Below are 5,672 nucleotides of genomic sequence, written 5' to 3'. Positions count from 1 at the left end.
GCTTAATTTATGAGACGTCGGTCCTCTCTACGTTTCTCAGCCATCGCACTGAGTTGACTGGTGCCAAGTGGAGGAAATCCCACTCTACTGAATGTAGTGGAGTTTTTAAAAACCAAGGAATTAACAAAAAAGTGTGTATGTTTGTGATGTATGTATGGTAACTTACAAAGCAGAACATGTATGGGCAGACCTTAATAAGTGTGTGTCTATATGCATTTTTTTTTTTGGGTTATTCTTGTGTACATTGACGTACAAATGTATACTTTATATATACGCATACAAAAATTGTATCTTTGTCCAAAAATATAGAGTAATCCAATCTCATAAACGCTTAGGAGATTGTAAGGCTAAAGAAGAAGAAGCAGGGCCGGAAATGGCTGCTTATTGGCCTGAGACCGGGCGTTGGGATATCTCTGGTTGTCTTTCTTTTTTTCTTTTTTTTTGCGTTGGTTTGTTTTCTTTGACGTTTTTTTTTTTATCCCCCTAGGTTGGTAATGACCTAATGCAGTTTGCACAGTGGCGTAGCCATTAACTTGTTGGCACTTGAAGCCAGTGCTCGGGCCAGGCAGATAAAGAGACATTCAGAGAGGAGGAGGCGGGGGGGGGGGGGGGAGGCCAGTCCCAGGCCGCGACAGGAGCCGCCAGCTATAAAGTCCCTCGGGGAGAGAGTCAGGACTAGGGCTTGGGTGGAGAGCTGCTTTGGCTAGGCTCAAGGCTAATGGCTTGAAGCTAGCTTAGCTGAACAGTTTGGTGCTCAGGCTCAGGTGTAAGGAGTTGTAATTAGAGCCATGATTGTATTGATCTTAGATTAAGACCACTTTATCACCACGTGGTATATGGTTGGACTTTGTAGCATTTTGGTTTGGATCGGAATGTCTCAACGGGATCTAGCAGCTATTCGCTGAAGTTACACGTCTCATTTCCTTTCCGATAAGAAATGTACTTCTTCATGTACAGTTGTCTTTCTTTTTAAGTTTTATTCTCAGTTTTGGTCTGAGGCGACGACAAAATTCCTACAAAACATTTGGGGAAAACTCTTGCGAATCAACCTTGCACAAAGAAGTGCCTGAACACTTGATGATGTTGCCCTATTGCTTGGCCCCATCGCTGGGTCCATGAGCTAGAATGTTCCAAAAAGTTACGTGGTACCAATAGGTTTAGAGACTTGGGTTGCTGGTGGATTGTCTTGGTTGGTTGTCTTTAAGGCTCGAGTCTGGGATCTGTAGCATGAGGCTATGGGTGTAGCTGGTAATGTTTTGATGGAGCCCTGTGTGAGTGGGTGGGGGGGGGGGGGTGATCAGGGAGGGAGGGAGGGAGGGAGGGAGGGAAGGGGAAATGGGACTGGGACTGGCCTCAGCAACAGACTGCACTTAAGACGAGTAGGCTCAGACTGAATCCACTTCCCACTCCTCAACTGCATTGGGAGAAGAGAGAAAGGAGATTGTTGTGTTCAAAGAATCACCTCTTTCTCTCAAACGATTAATGTCCAAGTCGATTCACCCTTAAGCCTTGGGTAGATTATATATGTAATATAATAGAGTATTACAGACTAAAAGGTGATTACAGTGCTAATGGTCAAAGGGTCATTAAGCTGGCCTATTTCATGGCTACTCAGAGGTGCTCTCTTAGAATGCTCTCTTAACAATAAGGTTACCCCAGGGTTAGATATCGCTCTAACCATTTGGGAGGAGGATGATGAGAATTGTTTTTTTAACTACTGTTCCTGCCGCTGGTCACAGTGGTAGACAGTATGTAGCTGGGAGGTTTCTAAGACCGTGTCCACATCACCAGTGCTGGCGTGAAAAGCCAAGTCAACCTCTTTTACCAAATTGTTGTCACTAACTAAGAAGACACCACAAACCTGCCCCCCCCCCCCCCCCCCCCCCCCCCCCTCAGAGGCATTCTGGAACATTCCGCTTTAATACAATTTCCAAAGCACTTTTAGTATTTGAGGGGGTCAACATACGACATCAAATGTACGCATACAGCGGTTTGTGGCAGAATGTGATAGCCAATGGGTTACAGCGAGATAAGATGCTTTGCTATGTGATGTGGATAGGGTCTTAAACGGAAACAAAGAACTGGGTTTCAGGAGGGAAGACTGCTGAATCCGACCAGGCTTTATCATAGCTGGCCTTACATATTCTTTCTAACTTCTTTCTAATGCTGACTGTTCAATACTCTTTGTATCTCACTTTAGACAAAGATTATTCTTATGATGTAAAATAACATGTTTGTTATCTGTTGTTTGAATCAGAACGTAACGTCATACTGGGCAGTGAGCTGTCTTTTACTGTAACGGGTCAGCGCGGTCTTTTTGTATTACTCTGCAATATATCAAACACCGTTTTGCAGTATTTTATAGATCCAAGACCTCTGAATTTTTAATTATTCTTTTGTACTCTGTTATCTATAATATATACATATACCGTATTACTAGAACAAGATCCTGCTCAATTGCTTTGGGCTGAAGTTTAATTTCACCTGTGGTGTCCAAAATATGTACTAAATGACCCGTCATCTGACACATACACACACACACACGCACGCACACACACATTCGACCCCTCAAACAAGCCCTCAAACATCTTTGGTTTAGCATGCCCGTTTTGTTTCATAATGGAAGAACAGGCCACCTGATCTCAATAATGACTAGCTCTATTTTGTTTTGAATTAATGTCTATGCTCTATTCCTGTGGCCTTTCAATATGAATATATAAATATATATCTTTATAAAATATATATGTTAGGGGTTTATATGCAATGTTCATTTCCTAAAATAGCATCAGAAACGAGAATAATACTATTATGCTTGAACAGACTTCCATTTCTCCGAAGTCACATCCCACTTTCCATCTTTATGACTTGCACCCTAGGATCGAAATATATTTCAGTAAACGGATCTTTTCTATTTATGAGATAACTATTCATTTCAAGCTGCTTCTCTTGTCCTTTTCCTTTTCTCTGTGTGTGTCTTTGTAACAAATGAAAGAGAAACCTTTTTTCAAAATTTTTCGCGGTTTGTAAATTTGCCAGATAGCAGGAACGACGGTTTCTGTGTTTCTTGTAGCTGCCCCTGGGTGAGAATGTTGGGTCACTCCGAAGGAAGAGAGTGAATAGCAAGCAGCGGGGGTCAAAGGACTCACAGGGTGCATAAAGCAAAGTCAAAGTGAATGATTTCAAAACGTTACCTCACTGAGGAAATTTTCAGGGATTTTATTGTTTTGTTTATTTTTTTGGACAATGCATCTTGAATCGTGTTACAGCTTAACACAATTTGAATAGCTGTTTTGTATTGTGCTGTAAACAGTTTTTAAAAGATGCAATCTGTCTCTTTATTAAAAAAGGGGGCATGTTTACCGCAGGCAATTCACCCCGCCCGTGTGAAGAGATGAAAATATGATTACACCTGCGTATTGTACAGTATGTGGAAATAACACGAGACATGTTTATACCGCAAATAAATATTGAATTATTTTTTCTTTAATATGTGCTTCTGGGTTATTTTTTTAAATTGTGCTGAAGAGTACGTCATTGCAGATTTGTAGGACAACTTTCATGTCACTATTTTCCTGTTATTCCATTAATTAAGTAGTACAAACACAAAATGATCGGCTATATACTACTCGTATAATTAGGAATATCATCACTAGCAATAACCTTCTGATTGCTAGTTAAATTTGGTTAAATTTGGCATGAGACCCTGCATCTGATACCTCGGGCTGACGTTGCGTCTCAGTTAAAAATTTCAGTTACTGAATGTGTGTTGGGAAACACGAAGTAGCCAGCAGTAAAACGTGGACCGCTGTGAGGGAGAGCTGTTATGTGGGTCTCTCACAGTATGAGACTTCCTCTGTCACACATGTATCTACCCACACAACACACACACACACACACACACACGTACGCAGGGACACACATAAATATGTGGTTTCGAAAGCACCATGGTTTCTCAAGGTTTTGGCGGTGTCGCATCCGATCGCTTCAACATCAATGTTGTTGCTTCATCTCTACACCGCTGTGGTGCGTGTTAGTGTTCACTATGAAACTATAGCAACACTTTTTTTTTTAAAGGAAAAACCAACATAGTAAGCATTGAGACATACTTGTGGTAAACATCTAAACACAATATTTAGTACTACATAACTCATAATAGCATAACTCGTAGCAGAAAAGCTTATTTTATGAAGCCATGCTCATTCAGATTTGTTATATCAACATACATCGTGTGTGTGTGTGTGTGTGTGTGTGTGTGTGTGTGTGTGCGTGTAGCAGAAGTACTTATTTAAAGGATTAGTTTGCTATTCGGAACCCTAGGTTCTAATCATAGATTGTCTGTCATGGTGCAGACGAATTGAGACGATAATGCTCAGATCACTCAAGTGTAGCGTTTGCACTCAAACTAAGCTGCAATCGAGACCATTGGTTTGGCAAAGTCACATGCTATCCTGAGACCCTACTATGCTAACACTGTACTAAGTGTTTTCATACCGGGGTCACGATATTGTTCAGACAAAATTGGACACAAACAGAGACGTAGACATAGTTTACAGGACACGAGGGTAACCATTAGCTCCGCATTTCACAATATTGGTGCTGAACCTAATGAGCTGCTGCACAGCAGAGCTGAGTTTGAGAGAGATTGAAACATAATTCAGTTAGTCAGGAGAAGAAAAACAAGGAAGGAAGTAAGTGAGAAGGTGTGAAACCAGCCTCCAAAAGAGAAGTGTGAGAAGTTAGCCGAACGGCTAAAAATATCTCTCACTCCTGTTCCAGTCTTCCCCTATCACTCACTACTGGCTCCCTCCCCCCTTTCTGTCCCTCTATCCCTCCAACGGTTAGAATCAATGTAATCCATTGCCATCCTCTCATCCACGCCTCTTTCTCTCTCTCTGTCTCTATCTCTCTTCCCCGCCCATGTCTCTCCCTATATCCCTCTAGCCTCATCTCTCTCCCTCTCCCCATCTCTCTCTCTCTCTCCCCATATCCCTCTATCCTCATCTCTCTCCCTTTCCCCATCTCTCTCTCCCTACCACATCTCTCTCCCCATCTCTCTCCCGCTCTTTCCCCATCTCTCTCTCTCTCTCTCTCTCTCTCTCTCTCTCTCTCTCGCTCTCTCTCTCTCTGTCTCTCTCTCCAACTTCCTCAGTGTTGCAATCACATGCTGCAGCCACAGCCCAGCTCCTCTGTGGGTGATAATTCAAACAGGATATTGAGAGTCACAGTGCAAGCTCCGGAAATCTAGACGATGCAGTGTCTCCGGGCTGCAGCTTTGCCTCACAGAGGACGGACGCAGTGCGATGGACGCCACCTTATGATGGTCCCCACGGAGTGGTTTACCGGCAGAGAACTGCATGACTCCCATGGGTCAATGACGTTACTGTGTGTGTGTGTGTGTGTGTGTGTGTGTGTGTGTTTGATATGTGTGTTGGATATTCTCACGATGAGCTCACTCTGTTTCACACATGATGTGTTTCACATTAGCTGATGTTTCCATCTGTATCGTGTTCAGTATCCGATGTATTCAGATCAGGTGTATTATTATTATTATTATTATATATTTTACTGAAAGCCAAAAGTAGAAGTTGATTGCGATTGGTGAATTCTGGTTTTATTGCTGCAGTGGGGTTATTGGATCACAATGCTACAACGCTCTTCTTAGTGTCATAAAA

Source organism: Micromesistius poutassou (assembly GCF_964030765.1).
Source record: "Micromesistius poutassou genome assembly, chromosome: 2".
Classification (NCBI taxonomy): domain Eukaryota; kingdom Metazoa; phylum Chordata; class Actinopteri; order Gadiformes; family Gadidae; genus Micromesistius; species Micromesistius poutassou.
The sequence above is the reverse complement of the archived record's forward strand: the minus strand, read 5'-3'. Positions refer to the sequence as shown.